The sequence below is a fragment of the Dermochelys coriacea genome, chromosome 13 (assembly GCF_009764565.3).
Source record: "Dermochelys coriacea isolate rDerCor1 chromosome 13, rDerCor1.pri.v4, whole genome shotgun sequence".
NCBI lineage: Eukaryota > Metazoa > Chordata > Testudines > Dermochelyidae > Dermochelys > Dermochelys coriacea.
The window spans coordinates 16,424,686-16,446,679 of record NC_050080.1 but is presented as its reverse complement, the minus strand read 5'-3'; the positions used below and the strand labels follow the sequence as shown (position 1 = coordinate 16,446,679).

Sequence of the window (21,994 nt, the reverse complement as noted above, 5' to 3'; positions counted from 1 at the left end):
CCGGGGGCAGCTTCACCCATTTCGCCGACTGGCGGTTCATCCACCATGCCCAGCTCAACTGCGTCCCGCTCAACAGAGCCATCCGCCACGGGAACCGAGACGAGCGTCGCAGGAAGTGCGGCTACTCCAACAAGACGCTGCCCCACATCCTGTGCAGCTGCAAGCCCCACTCAGAGCCTGGCAGCTGCGCCACAACGCCATCCAGGATCGCCTGGTGAAAGCCATCGCACCGTGCCTGGGGGAGGTCGCCGTGAACTCCACCATCCCCGGGACGGACAGCCAGTTGCGACCTGACGTGGTAGTCACCAATGAGGACCAGAAAAAGATCATCCTCATCGACGTCACGGTCTCCTTTGAGAACAGGACCCCGGCTTTCCACGAATCCCGAGCTTGTAAGCTGGAAAAATACGCCCCCCACCCCCGGCCAACAGCCTGAGAGCGAAGGGCTATGAGGTTCAGATGGATGCCCTGATTGTCGGAGCCCTGGGCGCTTGGGACCCCTGCAACAAGCGTGTGCTGTGGACCTGCAGGATCGGTCGACCGCATGCACGGCTCATGCGGCACCTCATGGTCTCGGACACAATCTTATGGTCCAGGGACATCTACATCGAACACATCATTGGCCACCAACAGTACCAGGAGGTGTGAGCCGGTACAACATCGTGCATCAACCATGGGAAAGGAACTGAGACTTTTTTTTTTTCCTTTGGACCATATGAACTGGAACCATAAACTCACTGAACATTAAATCCCACCAAATGAGGGTAGGTCCATCCTCATCATCGTACCCGCTCATTATACTCCACACCTGAACGTAGTCATTATATGGACAACATACCCCCATATCTCAGTGTCTGTACTTTGACCCGTTAAACTTTTACCCCCAATCAGGGAGATTGCAGATTATGTATTCCTTATGCCACCCGCTCCTAAACTGAACTTCGCACCCCTTGATAATCTGTACCTTATTCCCTGATAACCAGAAACTTCTATGCCTAAACTCTGTACCATTTTCTTTTTACTTCAACATTTTCTTAATAAAATTATTTAATCTGCAAACTTTGCCACTCACTGTTTACCCCTTTCTCCAGATCACTTATGAATAAGTTGAATGGGATTGGTCCTAGGACTGACCCTTGGGGAACACCACTAGTTACCCCTCTCCATTCTGAAAATTTACCATTTATTCCTACCTTTTGTTCCCTGTCTTTTAATCAGTTCTCAGTCCATGAAAGGATCTTCCCTCTTATCCCATAACAACTTAATTTACATAAGAGCCTTTGGTGAGGGACCTTGTTAAAGGCTTTCCGGAAATCTAAGTACACTATGGCCACTGGGTCCCCCTTGTCCACATGTTTGTTGACCCATCAAAGAACTCTAATAGATTAATAAGACCTGATCTCCCTTTACAGAAACCATGTTGACTTTTGCACAACAATTTTGTTCTTCTATGTGTCTGACAATTTTATACTTTACTATTGTTTCAACTAATTTGCCCAGTACTGACGTTAGATTTACCGGTCTGTAATTGCCAGGATCATCTCTAGAGCCCTTCTTAAATATTGGTGCTACATTAGCTATCTTCCAGTTATTGGGTACAGTAGCTGATTTAAAGGACGGATTACAAACCATGGTTAATAGTTCAAATTTCACATTTGAGTTCTTTCAGAAGTCTTGGGTGAATGCCATTTGGTCCTGGTGACTTGTTACTGTTAAGTTTCTCAATTAATTCCAAATCCTCCTCCTAGCAACACTTCAGTCTGTGACAATTCTCATATTTGTCACCTACAAAAGACTGTTCAGGTTTGGGAATCTCCCTAACATCCTCAGCCATAAAGACTGAAGCAAATAATTCATTTAGTTTCTCTGTGATGACTTTATCATCTTTAAGTGCTCCTTTTGTATCTCGATCATGCGGGGCCCCACTGGTTGTTTAGCAGGCTTCCTGCTTCTGATGTACTTAAAAAACATTATTACCTTTTTGAGTTTCTGGTTTTTGGCTAGCCATTCTTCAGGCTCCTTTTTGGCTTTTCTTCTGACATTTTTACATTTAATTTGGCAGTGTTTATACTCCTTTCTATTTACCTCACTAAGATTTGATGTCCACTTTTTAAATGATGCCTTTTTATCTCTCACTGCTTCTTTTACATGGTGGTTAAGTCATAGTGGCTTTTTTTTGTTTTTGTTTTTACAGTGTTTTTTAATTTGGGGTATACATTTTAAGTTGAGCCTCCTATTATGGTGTCTTTGAGAAGTGTCCATGCAGCGTGCAGGGATTTCGCTCTAGTCACTGTACCTTTTTAATTTCTGTTTAACTAACCTCCTCATTTTTTCATAGTTCTCCTTTCTGAAATTAAATGCCACAGTGTTGGGCTGTTGAGGTGTTCTTCTCATCCCAGGAATGTTAAATGTTGTTATATTATGGTCACCATTTCCAAGCGGTCATGTTAGTTACCTCTTGGACCAGATCCTGCGCTCTGATCAGGACTAGATCAAGAGTTGCCTCTCCCCTTGTGGGTTCCTGTACCAGCTGTTCCAAGAAGCAGTCATTTAAAGTATCGAGAAATTTTTTCTCTGCATTTCGTCCTGAGGTGACCATGTACCCAGTCAATATGAGGATAATTGAAATCCTCCACTATTATTGAAAAAAGAAAAGGAGGACTTGTGGCACCTTAGAGACTAACAAATTTATTTGAGCATAAGCTTTCGTGAAGTGAGCTGTAGCTCACGAAAGCTTATGCTCAAATAAATTTGTTAGTCTCTAAGGTGCCACAAGTCCTCCTTTTCTTTTTGCGAATACAGACGAACATGGCTGCTACTCTGAAACCTGTCACTATTATTGAGTTCTCTATTTTGATAGCCTTTCTAATCTCCCTTAGCATTTCATCGTCACTATCGCTGTCCTGATCAGGTGGTCGATAAGAATATAACAGTAGTGATTTATTATTAGAACATGAAATTACTATCCATAGAGAGTCTATGGAACATGTTTTCAAGGGTTTAACACAGATTTTATTGGTGGGTTTTATATATAATTTAATTTTTTTAACCCAGAGAGGATAAGAGTATAGCGGTTTGCATTGGTTATTCTCTCTCCCCTCCCACCTGCCCTGTTTGTAACACCCTGATTCATGTATTACATCAGTTCATTTTAACTAAGGAAAAACTGTTCTGAGGATGCCAGATGGCTCAACAGTCTGATAGCACCTTTTTTTACATTTAGTAGCCTTCATCAAGTAATTTTAATAATGAGCCATTTCTCTTGGGTTGTCTTATTTTGCAAAAAGGTTATTAATAAAGGGTGAATCTAGTACACGAACTACCAATATTTCCATTTTAATACTCATTCTTAAGAATTTAGGATGGGATTTTCAAATGCTCAGCATTGGTCTAACGCTTCCACTGAAATCAATGGACGTTTTGCTATTAACTTGAATGGAAGGAGAGTTAAGTCAACACTAAGCACTTTTGAAAATGACACCCTTTGAGTATTGGCATCTGCAAGAGCTTATTGGGCAGAACCTTGGGACAGATGGTCCAGATGCAATATTTATATTTGGAGTTTGGCTAAAAAGAATATAATTTGGTTTCTCATGCAGTACCATGAACTTCCAAGTAAAAACTTATTTTCTTCATAGAAATGTAGAGGGAGATTGCAGAAAGTCTTGCTGCAAATCCTAGATGGTTTGGCAATGGAAAGTATGCTCATATCCGTCAATTTCATAATTTAGCTGCTATATAGATATAGTTGCTAACTCTTCTGTGCACATTACTGAAACCTTGCACTTGTATGTCAAACCAGAAATATATGTTCTTAAGCAAATAGCTATGAATCAGAACTCTTTCCTTTCAAGACAGGCTCTTCTCTCTCTGGCACTTTCAGATTGACTTTATATTGTCAAATAAGAATGTGTGCTTTTGTAAATGAAACATTTTAGGAAAAATAGTGGTCAATCTCTAAAGTCCAAGTACCCTGTGGCATTTTACATAACCGTACTATACTGTGAAAACTTGGTAATAAAATAGACTTTTAAAAGCTTATGAGAGGGAAGTAACTCTGGAGCTTTACAGTATGCAAAGTAATGAGAGGCTACCATGAATAAACTAGGAACTCTAAAATTGCTATTCTAAGCTAGTTTAGAATGTCCTTAGTTCTTAACAGTACCCACACGATTACCTTTTAAAACTGATTATAAATGTATAACTGTAGGATTTATCACTGTGGAAGAAATAGACAAGTTTGAGGTCAGCAATCTTGTTACTTATCAGCCCAAAACAGTGCATGCACAAATCAAAACACTTGTGGCCATGGTGACTGAAAATGTCTGATTTACACAAGATGAAAATGAGTTTCTTGGGGGAAAAGTACTTGTATAACACAACTAACTCATTATGCTTACAGAAAGGTATTTTGCAAGATGTTCTGTAGTCAGTAAGCAACTGATTACAATTGATTACAGAACCAGGTTTCTTTGCTAGGGTGGACTTAACTATCTTGAGTAGTTTTGCATCATCTGCAAATTTTGCCACCTCACTGTTTACCCCTTTTTCCAGATCATTTATGAATACGTTGAATAGGACTGGTCCCAGAACAAACCCTTGGGGGACACCACTATTTACCTCTCTCCACTCTGAAAACTGACCATTTATACCTACCCTTTGTTTCTTATCTTTCCTATCCTACTCATCCATGAGAGCACCTTCCCTCTTATCCCATGGCAGCTTACTTTGCATAAGAGCCTTTGGTGAGGGACCTTGTCAAAGGCTTTCTGGAAATCTAAGTACTCTATGTCCACTGGATCCCCCTTGTCCACATGTTTGTTTGACCCCTTCAAAGAACTGTAATAGACTAGTAAGACATGATTTCCCTTTACAGAAACCATGTTGACTTTTGCCCAACAATTTATTTTCTTCTATGTGTCTGACAATTTTATTCTTTACTATCGTTTCAACTAAGTTGCCCGGTACTGACGTTACACTTACTGGTCTGTAATTGCCAGGATCACCTCTAGAGCCCTTTTAAAATATTGGCATTATATTAGCTATCCTCCAGTCATCTGGTACAGAAGCTGATTTAAATGATAGGTTACAGACTACAGTTAGTAGTTCCGAGGTTTCACATTTGAGTTCCTTCAGAACTCTTGGGTGAATATCATCTGGTCCTGGTGACTTATTGCTGTTTAATTTATCAATTTGTTCCAAAACCTCCTCTAATGATTCCTCAATCTGGGACAGTTCCTCAGATCTGTTACCTAAACAGAATGGCTTGGGTTTGGGAATCTCCCTCGCATCCTCAGCTGTGAAGACCAATGCAAAGAATTCATTTAGGTTTTTTTTAGGTTTTATAAAAGCTACTGTTCCCTTCATTCATGACCTTGACATCACTCTACTATAGACTATAACAGGCTTCAAAAAAAGAACTAGATAAGTTCATGGAGGACAGATCCGTCAATGTCTATTAGCCAGGATGGGCAGCGATGGTGTCTCTAGCCTCTGTTTGTCAGAAGCTGGGAAATGGCAACAGGGGATGGATCACTTGATGATTACCTGTTCATTCCATCTGAAGCACCTGGCATTGGCCACTGTCAGAAGACTGGATACTGTGTTAGATGGACCTTTAATCTGACCCATTCTTGTGTTTTTACTCAGTTTCCATGTCAGCATTTAAAATACTTCATTTTATAAATGGCAGAGTGCCAGCAGTAGCGCAAAAAAAAAAAAGTACATGGATTCAGCAGTCAGTTTTGCAGAGAATAATAAAGAACAAGCAGAGTCCAAACCATGAAAATGTTTCTTCACGTGACGATTTTGCATCTGTTCAGCAACAGTGGCAAATGATCAGAGAAGAATCTCATGTTTGGTCAGTTTAGACTCCAAGCTCGGTGGAGCAGGGACCATATCTTTGCTCCCTCAACGCCTCATACACATCTGGTGGTATACACAAACGTTGGAAAGACATCTGTCTAGAGTAGACACTATATATCGTACTCATTACCATAGTGTGAGTGCCTTTATAGACTTATATTGCTTCAACAGGTTGTTTAAACGTATTTGTAGCACTCCCCTTCTTTTCCTTATGCTGAATGTTGTTTTGAGAGGTTTTTTTTAATTTGTATTATAAATACATTAGTGGAGAACTTAGCAATGAATACATTAAACTTACTCTTGCTTAGTAAAGCCCCTGATGGGAGGCTACTAGCATTTGGAGTGTTGACTTGTTGCTAAGTTTTAAAATAGTGTGTGAAGAGGAGTGAACTGAAACATGTGATAACCTTAACTCCTACACCTCTTGTGCAAAAGGCTACTTTTGAAATCTTGCTAATGATTTACATTATTTTTAAAATGCTTTTCTGTAGTGTTACCCTCTGAGCTGAATAATATTAAATCTGCTGTGATGAGCACACAAATTTTAAAACAAAATAAAATATCACCTGTCCTGGTATTTGAACATCTTTTCTGCTGTTTTAAGGTGCAATGTTATAAAATAACTGTCCTAGTTTAAGAACTTGGAAAAGCTTTTATCATTTAATTTGAGATTTAGCCTTTGTGTAAAGAGTTTACAAGCTTTCTGATACTGTCCAGTCAGAAGCAAGTTAGCATTAAAAATAAATTCACAACATATTTTTACTAGTCCTGGTTAGCTGATGGCATATTTGGCTTTTAATATTTTACACACAATTAGACTGTCAAAACCATACTATACTATAAATCATTATTAAGTGTGTGTGCTGTCACACGTTCGGCTATATTAGGTCTTTTGAATTTTTACAAATTAAGTATAGTTTTAACATGCCTTAGTAACATGTGGGAGAGAATATCCTAAAACTTCCTTACTTTCCGGAAGTCACGCATAGCTGCAACTTTTGAATATCTAGTTAAGTGGTTCTCAACCTCCAGGCTGCTTGTGGTCCAGTCAGCAGACAGCTGCGGTCCACGTGACATCCTCAGGGCCATGCAGGTAGTGTATATGTGTGTATGTGTAAATAAAATTGTGTGGATGCAGCCCAAGTAACACACAAAGAGCTGCATACATGGCCCACAATGGTAAATAGGTTGACAACCACTGATCTAGTTGAAGTTTTACTTAAACTTCACTCCAATCCTCATAATAGGCCGCAAAGTACGTATTGTCTCTTGTAGAATGGCAGATACGATTTAACCAACCTCCAAAAAGTGAATTGGCATCCAGTACAGAGGTCAGTAGTTACAGATTAATCATGTGCTCAACATACTAGACCGCACCCCTCTGTAATGGTAGAAATAGACTTCTAGGCCAGCCCCAGAAAACAAGATATTCAAAGGACAAAGCAGTTCTGACTCCCACAGGTAGTAATCCTTTTGTTTCTGCTTATTTGGATTCTGATATAGGGACACCTAAAATCTTAAAGAAGTGCAACTGTTAGGCTCTCCCAGACCCCTCCTCATCCCATTTCTCCAAGGCACTTCAAGGGAAACATTTCCAGCTCTGACTTTCAGACATCCTTTTCATTTTCTACTCTGACAGCCACTGCAAAGGACAATCCTGTTCTATAACCTTAATGGTCAGGGGAAGAAAGAATTAAAATCTAAAGCTCTTATTTTTCCCAAGAGACCTAGGAAGACACATCCTACAAGAGCCAAAAGAACTCCAAGAAATGCCTCTCCTTCTACTGACCAAAGAAGGGTACAATTATTCTTGCATGGCTGTCAACCAAAGGGAGCATTCCCACAGTAGCTAGATCCCTAAAGTAATGGTGATCAAGATCTCTCTCACGTCACAAACTCAATCAGAATTAATGACAATAACAGATGAAAGTCTATCTAACTGAAGAGCACAAATGGTGCCAACAAGAACTCAGGAGCATCAGTTGGCTGTAGTCACAGGTGATTTGGTGAACTAATGCCTTCAGGAGCCTCATGATACCAGGGTAAAGCCTTTTGTGAATTGGCAAAACTAATTAGAAAGGTCACTCTTGCTTCATAAGAGTTACTTTGACTTGTCAGAAAGGCGCCCTACCCCCCCCCGCCCCTTTCCAATTTCATAGCGAGGAATTCAGATTGGTGAACCATCAATGTTCTAATCAGATTTGACTCTAGTAACAGCATATTCCACAAGTTGACATTCAGGTGTCCAAGAAACAGCCATATAATATAGCAATGTGTTTATACTTCAAGTGTAATGTATTTATTTATAAGTCCAGCACAGAGATACTTAATGTTTTTTACCTCTTAAAACTTACTAGACCACTTAATTTTTGGGATATGAGTTGTATGCTTACATTTATAATATTCTATAAAGGCCTGAATAAAAGTACAAGCTCATGTGCACACATCTGTACTGCCTGTGTCCTCTTGGCATGCAAACTACGAAGCATATTTAAAAACAGAAACACAGTTCAGTCCGTGATAGGTTTCAGCAGGGCTTTGACTGCCTTTCTGTGGAATGAAGTAGTATAACTTCTGTTACTCATTGCAATAGCTATAAACTGTTGATTTCAGGAAGTACTACTAGGTGCAGAGTAAATTGAATCAGATTGGCAAACTAACTGATAAATAATATGGACATAAAGAACTGAAAACGAAAAGGATGTCTGGAAGTCGGGGCTGGAAATGTTTCCTTTGAAGTGTATGCTGAAGTTGCTGGTGGTATGCTTTTTTTATTTTATTTTTTTTATTTTTGGTTTTTTTAAATGACTTAAAACACGTTTTAGAAATTTTCTTGAAACATTTTGTCTTGATGGTTGCAGTGTTTGGCTGTTATGTAGTTAAACTGCTGTGCTACTTGATTAAAAGACAAGCATACTTTCCAGGAAAAGGTGAAAGGACACACATACCACAGTTCAGTTTCGTTTGCCATTTTCTGAACTTCAAGCAGATATTCTAATGTGAAATGCAATCTTTATACTAAGGCTTGAGAAACCGTAAAATACAAGGATTCAGTCTGTTTCATTAAGTACAACATAGTGCACTCTTAAACTCAGTGTATTTGAGGGCAGAAGATGAGACCACAAAGCTAATTCTCTGGATCTGGTTGCCTTGAAGCCTCTTACTTAGGTTTCACTTTATCACTTAAGTTGAGGATATCAACATCTGTAATTGATTGAGAGCTAGAGTTATTGTCACTCTTTCAAATATTGATGAGTCAGTCAATGTAAATATTCACGCATTACAGACTGGCTGCATACCCACATAAAGGCATGTTGTTCAGCTGGGAAGTTTCTGGAAGTGTTTAGATCAAAAAAGGAGAGTCAAGCATCTTCAGTATTCCTGCTTTATTTGCAGATGAAAAAGTCCACAATTTTACTTCAGAGAGGTTTCTCAGTTGAAGAGGCTGAGTGCTGAGACGGTGTGGAAGCCAGCTCCCAGGAATCTATTTGGAGCCAAAATATCAACGGAGGGAACAAGACACATTTGTCTTACTGTCATAAATATGCCAGGGCTATTTTAAATTCCAAAACAATAATGCAAAAACCTGGGTTTCCATGGTTTGATTTTGTAATATGCAGGTAATCAAAGGGCTGCAATTGCAATTTAAGGCAATTGCTATGTCATTTGGGAAGATGTGATTCAAAAACAATAAAGGGTAACTAGCTTGGCTGCCATCTGCAGGATTTTTCACGGTGGAGGAGCCAATTTACCAGGATGGAAACTTTGGCAAACCAGTGCAGAGCAAAGGATTTAAAGCAGTGATGCTCAGGCCATGTCTACACTACCTACTGGATCGGTGGGTAGTGATCGATTTATCACCTCTAGTGTAGACGTGATAAATCGATCCCCAATAGCTTTGCTGTCGACTCCGGAGTTCCACCACGGTGAGAGGCAGAAGCGGAGTCGACGGGGGAGTGGCAGCCATTGATCCTGTGATGCGAAATAAGTGATTCTAAGTCTATATCTAAGATATGTCGACTTCAGCTATGCTATTCTCGTAGCTGAAGTTGCATATCTTAAATCGATTTTCCCCCCCCTCCCCCGTGTAGACCAGGCCTTAGACTGAGGCTTGCCAGCCACAAGTGGCTTTTTAATGTCTCTTTGCAGCTCGTGATATTAAAACCAGTGTGTGATTTTAATTAACAACCAGTCAGGATGTTTGGTCCATCATTTTCGCTATGAGAATAAAATAGAGAGTTGCGAATTCTGGTTGAACGTATTCCTGGAGGTTTCATCACATGACATAATATTTAATCTTTCATTCCTGGAGACTCCAGGACACTCCTGGAAAGTTAGCAACCCTATATATATAAATATAATATAAAAATAATAAATGAAATGATGAATTCACACTACTGTGGCACTAAGGGTAATATTGATTGCTAATTTGGCTCCTGAACCAATGAGGTCTGAGTCACTGGTTTACAGGAAGGAGTAAGATGGAGGAAACTTGCAACAGGTCTCCAAGGTATTGCTATGTGAGCAGGAGCTCGTGGCTGTTTTAAATGCTGCATGCCAATAATAAGGAGCCTTTACAGGAAACTGGGGGTGTGCTAATTATTCCCTTAATGAAATGAAATATCCCAAGTGCTGCAACCCCAGAATAGAGTTTGTATGCTAATGTCGCAGTTCTGCACTCCTTTGAGATAACATTGAAAAGTCTCAAAACCGGCTTTACGAATAACGCATTCAACTGTGAGTTTATCTACACTGCTCCTTACCCCATCTGGAAACCCCCTCCCAAAAAAAGAAAAACTTGTGGAAGCCAGTCTCAGAGCACGGATCAACTGGTTTGGTTTGGTCTTGTGCTGTCAAGCTAAAAATAGCAGTGTAGACATTCCCATTTGGACTGGAGCTCAGGCTCTGAGACCCACCCCCCCCCTCGCCAGGTTTCAGAGCCCAGTCATGTCTACGCTGCTATTTTTAGCCCTGTTCTGAGATCCTGAGTCAGTTGACCCCAGGCTCTGAAACTCACTGCAGTGTGCTCTTTTTTTTATATATTTTTATTTTTTTAAATAGCGTTACACATGCCTTTTACCTTGCATGCAACCTAATGCTTGCATTAGATCTTTACTGGTTTTGTATCTGTAAAGTACTGTGTACACCTAAAACTTAGGTAAGTTGCATGTGAAAGAGGAAGACTGCTCATGAAACAGGATTTAATTACTGTGTTTGTGTTCATTTACAGGAACCCTTTTGTGGTTCAAAGCCTTGTATGTAGTGGTTTCAATATACTGAAATCAATTACAAGAAATCAGACTAGGCTGATTCATTTTCTGCATATTGATTTATGACCAAGGTGAAACTTGTGACTTTAACAAAACATAAGCGATTTATTTATTTTTCATCTTCGCACAGTCCCTTTAGGGGGTTTCTTAAATTTCGTTGTTATCAAGTCTTGTAAAAGTATGAGATTAGAATCCAAACAGAAATGGTAGAGTAATTCCTGTAACGTTAACGTAAAATACAGCTAGTTCATGTTCACATGGAATGAGCATACTCCATGCTTTTTTTTATTTGTTTTGTTTATCTAGGCCAGAATTTTTCAAAAGGACTCGGCTCCCACAATCCAGTCCAGATTTTCAGAGTAGGTCAGCATTCTCTTAAGTACCAAAATAAATGGCCAGATTTTTGGGGACCATCAAAGCTCACCACCTTCCACTCTGAGTACAAGCTGAATTTCTTTGGCCTTGCCTTCTCTAACAAACGTGGCAACATGAAAGCAAAAGCAAATTTTTACAATATTGCAAAAGAAAACAGTCCACACACTTCTCCCCCAGGGAGAGCATGAGATAAATAGCAGAGATGCAGCTTAATGCAGTTCTGGAAGGCACTCAGTGATGAGTTCAGTGTAAGAACGGAGACGAATAGAATTTCAAAATAGCTCAGTGCTTACTGTGTGGTGGTCCTTGTTTTAATGATTCAAACTCAGTCTAAACACTTGAAATACCTTGAAATATTCTTTGCACCAAAAATTGGAAGTAGTTTTGCTTACACTGTTACAGTTTCAGGTTTACTTCAGTGTGATGAAAGATCAGTTTTGAGGCTACTCATGTGCCTTATTATAGGAAAACCTTTTTGTTCTTAAGCTGTGAAGAACATAGGAACTGAAACAATGGCTATATTGACCACAAATACATGAAATGATTTTTTTTATTCTTGTGAATTTATTTTGTTTAAGTTATAGGCAATACTGATAACCCTCTCTTCTGAAAGAAGTAAATGGTTGAGTATGCCCAAGAGAGTAGATTTGATAAAAGCAGTGTCAGTTCATATGAAATCTTAAGGCAGGTAAAAACGTCTCCTAGTTTCTAGGTTTTTAAAAGGTTATCTACTTTTTTTAGTGCTGTTTCAGAGTAGAACAGATAGCCCCAACATATTGAAAAAATTAGATCTCTCCTTTAATTCAGAACAAGGCAGCAGATATGACCATTTGTGGCACCTTCCATAGATTTCAGAAAGAACTTGTCTATTAAAGAGTATACGAACTTCTTTTCTGTAATTCAGTTGCTTTTGAAACAGTTCTCATTGTATAAAGTTTGACAGCTGCAATTCCCATTTCTTATGACAATATACATGTAACCTAGGTAGTTGGCATTGCATGATCAATAGTTGTTATTCCTCAAAGGATCTCTTTCCATTAACTTCAGTGAATTTTAGATTAAGCCCATACTTCAGAGTGTTGGTGCTATGTTTATTCTATTATTTCTGTTGCTAAAAACTGGTCCTTGACTGCTGCAAACTCTGGTGCATTTGAATATACAGTTAGAGGTTTCTTCTTTTTATTATTTTTTGTGTATAAAAGATGTTGGTAAGTGAAATTTTTATATTTAAAGAGAATTTTTAAATAGTTGGAGATTCTTGCTAACATTGTTTAATGTAAACAGATTAGTGGCAAAGCCTATGCACACAACCAAATCAAGCATTTTTTCAACTTTGCAATCTCCTGCCCTTGCTCTAGAACAATGCTTGAAACTATTTGAACAAGATTATCATATCTCTAACCTTTAAAGAGACCATATTCTATGTACAGGTTTCAGAGTAGCAGCCGTGTTAGTCTGTATTCGCAAAAAGAAAAGGAGTACTTGTCTCTTAAGGTGCCACAAGTACTCCTTTTCTTTTTGCCTATTCTATGTAGTCCACTATATAGCTTTATAATGCAAGGATGAAATTTTTCAGGATTTTTAAATACAATACACTTCCAATACTTAAAATTCAGATGTCTGTCAATCAATACTATAAGGCTGCAGTTCAGTTCTAGAAAGTTTAGACCTATGTAGGAGAACTTAAAGCATTTGAAGTCCAAGTTTTGAAAATGTATAATAGAAAAATCACTAGACCTCTATTATGTATTAGATTTTTGAATTAGCGAACAAAATACTACGTCCCAAGACATATCTTTGACAAAACCAAATGAACTATGTAGTTTAGTTTTGCTAGGTTGATAGTGTTCTGGTAAGTGTATTTGGAACCTCACTGTGCCACTCTTCATCTTTGCTGAGAAACGGAGTATGACTGTGTTAGTTGTGTCAATTTTTGCAGAGTGAGAATTAAGTTTCCAGTTGCTTTACTGAACACCAGGCTCATTCTTTTTAGTATTGGATGCAATTGTGCAGAACATTTGTTTCAAAATGCAAATAAAATATCACCACCCTGCTAACTTTAAAAAATGCATGCACTTTTTCTAGGTTTCTGATACCAAAAATATCATCCGCTCAATTTTCACAAATATTGAGTTCCTGCAAAGCCAGTGAGGGGGAGTAGTCCTATTTTGTCATGTTTTTTAAATGGTCACTTGCTCTTAGCTAATAGATTGGATTTTTGGAAAAGATAATTAACTATTTGATTTAAAAAACTAAAATCTGTTTCCCAGGGCTTAAATTCGGCCAGAGCAGAGCTCTGGTAAATAATTCTGAGCCCTGGTGGCTCCTCTTCTTCCCCCGCTCCTCCCCTGGTGGGCCTGAAACCTGGAGGCCGGAGCCCTGAGCTGGAGGTTTTTATAACATGGGGGTGAAGGGCTTTGGGAAATAATCTGAGAATTTAAAGCCTGGTTTGTCCCAAACTATTAGTCCCAATTTTATATATACATAGATATGTTCTATACCAGCGGTTCTCAACCGGGGCTGTCAGTCCAGGGCCTTCCTCTGTGGGGCTGTGAGTAGAATTCATGGAGTCCACCAAGCATGGCTGGCATTAGACTTGCTAGGACCCAGGGCAGAGAGACGAAGCCCCACCACATGGGACTGCATCACGGGGCCCCGAGCTCCACCATTCAGGGCTGAAGGTAAAGCCTGAGCAACTTAGCATTGTGGTGCCCCTTGTGGTGTGGGGCCCTGGGTAGTTGCCCTACTTGCCACCCCCGAGGCAGGCCCTGGCTTTTATACGCAGAAAAATAGTTGTTGTGGCACAGTGGGGCTGTGGAGCTTTTATAGGATGTTGGGGGAGGGGGAGCCTCAGAAAGAAAAAGGTTGAGAACTCCTGTTCTATACCATTTTAAACATATAAAATATTAAAGGTACAGTGGAGTCTGGCACTCTAATTCCTACTTTCCCTTAATCCTTTAAGGTTAATTTCAAATGTATAAAACGTACTTCAGTGTAAAGTAATTTTGTGTGTGTGTGTCTATATATCTATATATATGTAAATGTGTAATATAAAAATGACCTTGGGTGAACACAAAAGATGAAGTCGCTCCACAGTTCCTCTTCCATCAGTTATGTCATCAGAATCTCTCCACTGAATTGCATCTCTGTATTCATTCCAGGGCCATCTACTGTTCTGTTATAGCTCATACACAATGAGAGTCCTAGCTCTGGAAAGATTACCATCTTGATTGTACTCTGAGTGTGCAGCCAGAACATCTGGTTTCATTGTCTTAAAGGATCTGGGAGAAGCCTCTTGTCAGGTGCTTATTTTTTTTTTCCTCAAGCACTTTTCACAAAAATATTTTAATTTGCAAAAAGGCTACATATGTTATCAGAGAACATTTGGTTTTGGTCATGTCCTTGTATAAATAACAAAGGCTGTCAGTAAGAAGTTGACGCTGTCGCTTGTCAGTCCAGGAGTTAAAATGTTATGTAGCAACTCTCTTGAAATGTCATCCTATAAAAGGTTGAAATGTCCTAAGGGTCAGGGAGAACAAAATTTTTAGTTCATATAAAAACTATTGTTAATGAAATCCAAACACCACTGTGCAAAAATTGTAAAAACTAAATTTTCTTCCTAAATCTGGATCTGAATTTGCTGTACAGACTAATGCAGAAACTACCTCAGGAGCTAAATAGATATCTGGATTTTCAAATGTACCCAATACACGAGAGGTGAGCCTGAGCCAAAATACTGGATCTGAAAACCTCCAGTCTTTGGGGAACTTAAGATCTGTATCTGATCTTTACGGTTTATTTCCCTTCTCTAAACTGCATAGGAGGTGAATTAACTGACTTACATCTTGACACTGTAATAAGACTGTGGTTTGTTTCCTGGCACTGATTCTTGCTTGATACTGTAAATAGTAAAAGCTTTTCCTCTGCAAAAATACTTGTCAGAGCCATTTTGTTTTTCAGCCTCCACCTCCAATATTTTTCCCTCATGCTCACTTCAGGAGCAGTGAAGAGAGTTGTTGAATAGGAAACAGAGTTGTGCAAGTGAGGAAGAGGGGAGAAGCAAGATTTAAAAAAAAAAAAAAGAAAAAAAAGAAAACAAAAACCTGTTTTAGTTTTGTTTCCTGTTCAGCTATCATCTTATGAGCCTTTTGAACTAGCTTAACAATGTATTCCTGCCACCTGTTGTGAACATCTTACGTTCTTAGTCTTATTTTTCATGTTTTAACCTAATTTATTTAAATTTTGAAGACATCCATATAACTTTTAGTCTATTAGACCTTCATTGACGTTGTCTTTTTTAAAAAAAGAGCCTTCACTACAAGTGATCAAAAGCATAATTTGATTTTTTTTTTTAAAAGGTTGAAAGGTGGTAATATATAGGGACTGCCAAATTGTCAGATCCTCAGCTGGTGTAAAGTCTACATAGCTCCACTGACTTCAGTTCTCCAGCTTTTTTTTTCTTTTGCTTAAATGTTTTTTGTATGTAAATATATTAAGTGTTCATAGTTCCCAAAGCCAGAAGGGACCACTCTGATTATCTAGTCTGACTGCCTGTATAACACAGGCTACAGAACTTCCCCAAAATAATTCCTATTCGAACTAGAGTATGTCTTTTTTTAGAAAAACCTCCTCCTTTGATTTTAGAATTGCCGATTAATGGAGAATCTGCCAAAAATCTTTGGTAAATTGTTTCAATGATTAATTACCCTCACTGTTAAATATTCCTTATTTCCAGTCTGAATTTGTCTATTTTCCACTTGTAGGCATTGAGTCTTGTTAGACTTTTATCCACTAGATTGAAGAGCCCATTATGAAATATCTGTTCCCTGTGTAGATACTTGGATTGTGATCAAGTCTCTCCTTAACCTTCTCTTTAAGATAAATAAAATCTTGTTCAGGTGGCAAAGTCAAACACTTGACGGTTAGGAAATGCCAGATTTAGGGTAGCTCATATAACTTTAATTCTACCCTCATTTTAAAGTTGTGCATTTAGGGTTGTTTTTTTTTACTTTCAATCATATATCAGGCTCCTATACAGCTAGTGTCTTTCAATAAAACTAGTTAATCCTGTTTTCCCCCTTCTTGCCCTTACTACCTAGAGGTTCCCAAATTGCAACTTATAAATCTTGGCCCAAATGTTTTACATTTGTGTTGCTAAGTGCTCACCCAAATGATCAGAATTCAGAATGTGTCTTCAGATGAACTAGTTACCTAATTTACATAATTCTTGGGGGTGTAGAAGAGTTGACTCACTGCTAGAATGCATCCTTAAAGCATGGGTATGGTGTAGTAGCTCTCCTGTCTAGCACCCCTTGCCAACAGTCATGCCGGTCCCTCAGTGGTCCACCTCTTATGACTCATGCTTTAGTCACACTCCATTCAGGCTGACAAAATCTAGCATAAATAAATAAATTAACCCTGGTCCTTCCATCTAATCTGTCACCCTTGGGTTTTGGAACCTTCCCTCAAAGTTTCTAGCAGCCCATATCTTAAGAGCTTCCCATCACCTTAGCAGAGGCAGGTAGGGGAACCCAGTTTCATCCTCTACACTATACCCTCTTGCTGCCACCCCCTGGACTTTGTTCGATGAAGCCTGTCTCTGGCTTTTCTCCTCACTCTGTGTAAGAGCTTTTTGTTCCTTTATAGATCTCTCCATTCCCTACTATCAGGAGTGTAACCTCAAAGTTTCTCCTTGCAGCCCCTTTCTGCTTCATGTGTCCTTTGTTTATAGCACCACCCAGCCCATTCCCAGATGGGTTCCATCATTAGTTAGGCCAGGCCGACATTAACCCTTTCACCACATGTGTGGGTTAGTCACCCCATCACAGCAGCCAATACAGGTTTTGTAAATTACAATCCTCTAAAGTGTGGGTCTACTTTTTAAAAAAAAAAAAAAAAAAAAAAAAAACGACCAGTTGCACCTTATTCATGGTGCACAACAAAACCCTCGCTTAGGGATGTCTGATTGTTAGGGTAATCAGAATGGGTATAGGTTTCTTTAAAGCCCTTTCCTTCATGCTGACATAATTTAATGGCACGTTCCAGCCTAGTTTATGCCTTCTGGTGGCTGTGCGTTTCAGCAACCACAGCCAACTGACTGTAGACATGGAAGTCCTGCTTATACTGCATCACTACAGCCTGTTTCAAATTGCGCACATAGTACTGAATCGGCAAGGGGCTTTCTAGGAAAACCATGTTGTAGGTCTGTGATTACAATTTCTTAACCTCATGGAGCAATCACTTGCTCAGCCAGCCCTACACAGAACTCTTGAGAAATGTAAGTACACACCCACTGGCTTACTTAGTTCCCAGATGTATGAACAAGCAAATCTCTATAACCAGTGTCCTAGAAAGTGATGTGAACATTTTATTCAATTGTACAACTTCTACAGCTTTATTCATGAATCTGGATGGAATTTTATAAGCTGTGTTTATACAGGTCAGATTAGATCATAATGGTTCCTTCTGGCTTTAATATCTATGAATGAATGAACCAGTATGTGGTCCAAAGCTATATTCCTAAAGAATTTTACATCAGGGCTACTGAAGTCTGGTTAACACATTTATCAGGCAGGTGTCTGCATAGAAAGGGAAAGCCACTCTTGTTGCCCCACCGGTTGAATGTCAGTTTCATCCAGTGTGTTCCTGAATGCGTTATCACAATAATTCACTTCATATTCTGGCTCACAAGTCTTCCCTTTAGAGAAGGACTAGGGTCACTGGTGCTCAGTTCTGTGACATCCTGCGTTTTCCCTTTTAAGCCTAAAAAGGTTTTCCCCTAAATTAATCCAGCTGTTTGTTTCTACAGGACCCCTCAACACTTGTTTCTCTTGTGATGTCAGGAGGGAAAAGCAATGTACTGTATGAAGTCACCTAGCAAAAGAGCATTCCAAAGAGCAGCAGCTTTCCCTTAACTTCTAATTGTGACTTATTTTATTGTGCTGCTCTTCTTCGTGGCACCTGTATCAGTAAGTGGAGATCAGGAAATTGATTATTTTAAGTAAAATGCGTTCATTTTGAGATTAGTGTTGTGCTGATTAGTAAAAGCATTAAGGAAGCTTTAAATGTTAAATATGTGATTACTTCAGTGTAGACCAGACTACTATGGCTCACTGTAGCTGTGCTCATAGGGTTTTGGCAACTGCTGTTTCCCAGAGGTAGACAGGCAGTGTGACAATATAACGGAGGACCTCTTATCCTATGCTGCACGGAAATTATTTTCCCAAAGGGTTTATGGGTAAATATATTTTTTTCATTTTACCCATTAATCACGCTATCTACAGACTTAAGGTCAGATGCAAACCATTGAAATCAGTAGACTTTGGACCAAGCCCGTTCCCCCCCCTCCCCGTAATATGAGTTGTAAATACTGACACACGAATGCTTGCAAGCAGGTGATATCCACCATATGATTATGAATACAATGTACCTGAATGATTGCTGACAGATCCACAAAGGTATGTAGGCTCCTAATTTGAAATCCAGTGGAAGTTAGGACCCTAAATACCTATGTGAATGTGGAACTTAATTTTTCTGTGGCTCGGTTTCCTGCCTATAAAATAAGGATGCATGTAAAGCACTCTTGACGTATTCTGATGAAGCGCACTATAAACTTAGTGGAGCAGGTGGCCTAAAACTAAAATGGAAAAAGCTGAACTTGATTATACATAGTGACTTAATTCAATGTTTGGGGCTACATAGCTTTATGGTATTTTGTAAAGCTGCTAATGGTACTAGGGTCCAGAAACCCTGATCTGACCAAAATGTTCTCAGTTTGAGGAGGAAGGGGAAAGTTGACTCTAAATGACTTTTCCACTTACCGAGTCCTGAGGCCCAATTGGCCCCTAACGTAGTTGAGAGCTGCTCTCCCCTCTTGAAAAAGCACAGAAAGATCTTTAACTTTTACCTCTATCATTATGATAGATCTAGATCAGAAATGGGCAGAAAAACATTGATTTGTCTCATCTGAAGTACAGCATTTCAACTGACTTCCTCTTCCAAAGCTACAAGTTACTGCCCTGAAATATCTGTGGTGGGTACAGGACTTAAACCCATGAGGTGAGTGCTATCAAATGAGTCGTACTCAGAACCAGAAGATTTAACTTCGTAAAACTGATTTTCAGTTCTAATCGTCAAGTTTTTATAATGCATGACATTTTAAATTGTGTTATGCTTCCCTTTTAAAATGATAGTCACACTGTAGAAGCACCATATAAATGTAATTCAAGAAAGTGTTAATTATCCTTATCAATCCCTGTATTCATCTACCAGCCTTTCATTTATTATACTGACATTGACTTTGAGTCACTCTGACATGGCACTTGCATGTTTTGAATTTTTGAAAGAGTACTTTTTTTTTTTCTTTTACTGTGGCTTCCTACGTAGATTATACTACCCTAGGACTGACACATTTTGAAATTGCCAATCTGGTAACTGATCTCTGACAGTGGCCAATACCAGAAGCTTCAGAGAAAGGTGCAAGAAACCCTAGAGTGGACAATTTTATGTAATAACTTTGCCAGAAGAGGACTTTCCTTTTTAATAACCCCTCCACTGAGGGCATCTGTGCTATGATTAAGTCACTTTGTGTTCTGCGGTACTTCTCATTACCATTGGCTGCACAAAGAGCTACCACTGCACCAAAAAAAAAACAAAAAAAAAAAACCACCACCCACTACCATCAGAAATATATCTGGCTCCTGAAATCCATGCATTCATGACTTTCAAGATTGACTATTTTATGCAATTTGCTAGATTTAGAATGAAGCCGTGTGGACTAATTGGGGTTTTTTTCAGGACAGTTATTAGCATCACAGGTTCCTATGGACACTTCACTGCGGTGCTCCATTCACTGCATTGGCTCCCCATTTAGTGTAGAATCCAGTTCAAAGTAAGAACAGACTTCGAAAGCTCTCCAGGGGTTTCTTGAGCTACCTGAGAGAAAGTATCCCCCTCCGTGACAGTGATTTACCACAACAGATATGTCTACACTGCAGTTAGACCCACACCCGCTGGCTCAGGCTTAAGGGCCGTTTAATTACGGTGTAGACAGTTGGGCTGCAGCCTGAGCCCAAATATCTACACTGCAATTAAACAGCCCTTAAGCCTGAGCTTCATGAACCTGAGTCAACTGGCATGGGCCAGCCAGGGGTATAGACATACCCAATCAGGCAAAACAAGAGCAGCTATTAACTTCCTGCCTTCAGATCTAAATAGCAAACTCATCTGTTTGACCTAGCTTTCATACAGTTTCTTAAGGCAATGCAAATTTAGCATATTTTCCAACCTTGGGAATTGAAAAGAGATCACTGACTTTATTAAGCCTTTGTCTACATGACGCATCTTTTAGAGACACAGCTGTGCCACTACAGCTATGCTGCTAAAAGACTTGCGGTGTAGCTGCTGTTTGTTGGCAGGAGAGAGCTCTCCTGCTGACAAAAAAAAACTTCCACCCCCAGTGAGCGGCAGCAGCTTTGTCATTTGTATAGGATTTTTTCCTATATCTATGAATATTATTATAGGCTATATCAATGTCTAATACTTTTTAACTTTACTGAACGCTTGGCTTCAGTGATATTTGTGGCAATGAGTTCTTGGGGAGGGTAGAGAGTATCTTCTATCAGTTAAAGTTCCTTTGTGTGACTGAAGCATCATTGCAATTCTTCTGTAAAATGTAAAAAAAAGCTGATGTTAGCAGTCTAGATACTTAAGAGCCATTATTAGCTTACAATGGCACAAGGCAGGTTAATGCCTCTGCTTTATATATTGGATTGAATTAATAAAACCATATAGACTTTTTTGCTTACATTACATGTTGATTTCTTTACATATGGACCTCAAGTCGTCTTTATGCTTAAAAAGACTATGTAGGTTCTGTGGGGAGTAGATTTATAAAATCTTTTTTGCCGTTCCCTTTTTGGTCTTGTTACTTCAATTTGTGCATGGTAGCAAAAACTAAAATAAAAAATGACCAATCTATGATGTGTGTAAGTTGCCGGGGCTTCATGTTCCTGGGATGTTGTACTGCTGAAGTTGAGACTACATTCATCATACTGGTAACCTATATTCTCCATCAGAATTACAGGCAGCCATGTGTTAAGTTATAAAAAGATAGCAGCTGATGTCCAGCCCTATTCAGCAAGGAGCTGTGTCAGATCACTGTACTAATTTGGGGCAAGTAGTTATAAAATATAACTCGTCACACAATATAGTCTGTACAACATACTCGGAGATTGCTGCTAAATCTATGGGGAGGGGAAGGAATTGAATGCTTGCAGTTGGTAGGCCACTTTGGACACAAACATTCCTATGATTTAGCACTTCTCTGTCTACTTAAGGTTACCGCTCTGCAAAATCATAGAGTACCAGTCTGATTTGGTCCAAATTCGAAGGGCCTTATCCTCAGCTGGCAAAAATTGATGTTTGCTCTGCTATGTCAGGGAGCTACACCAGTTTAACCAGCTGAGGATATGATCCTAAAAATG

At 39.3% G+C, this 21,994-nt stretch overlaps 1 protein-coding gene across 4 annotated transcripts in view; it reads left to right on the top strand.

Annotated features, from left to right (window-relative positions):
* The window catches only part of PTPN1 (protein tyrosine phosphatase non-receptor type 1), a 61,441-nt gene that overhangs the window by 21,004 nt on the left and 18,443 nt on the right, over positions 1–21,994 (top strand). The window contains exon 1 of one of the 4 annotated variants that reach the window (XM_038369036.2): positions 19,463–19,568. The exons of the other annotated variants lie outside the window; for them this stretch is intronic. The gene's annotated coding sequence lies outside the window, so the exon portion shown is untranslated. Of the gene's footprint in view, positions 1–19,462; positions 19,569–21,994 lie in introns of those variants that run through there. 4 annotated transcript variants of the gene reach the window in all.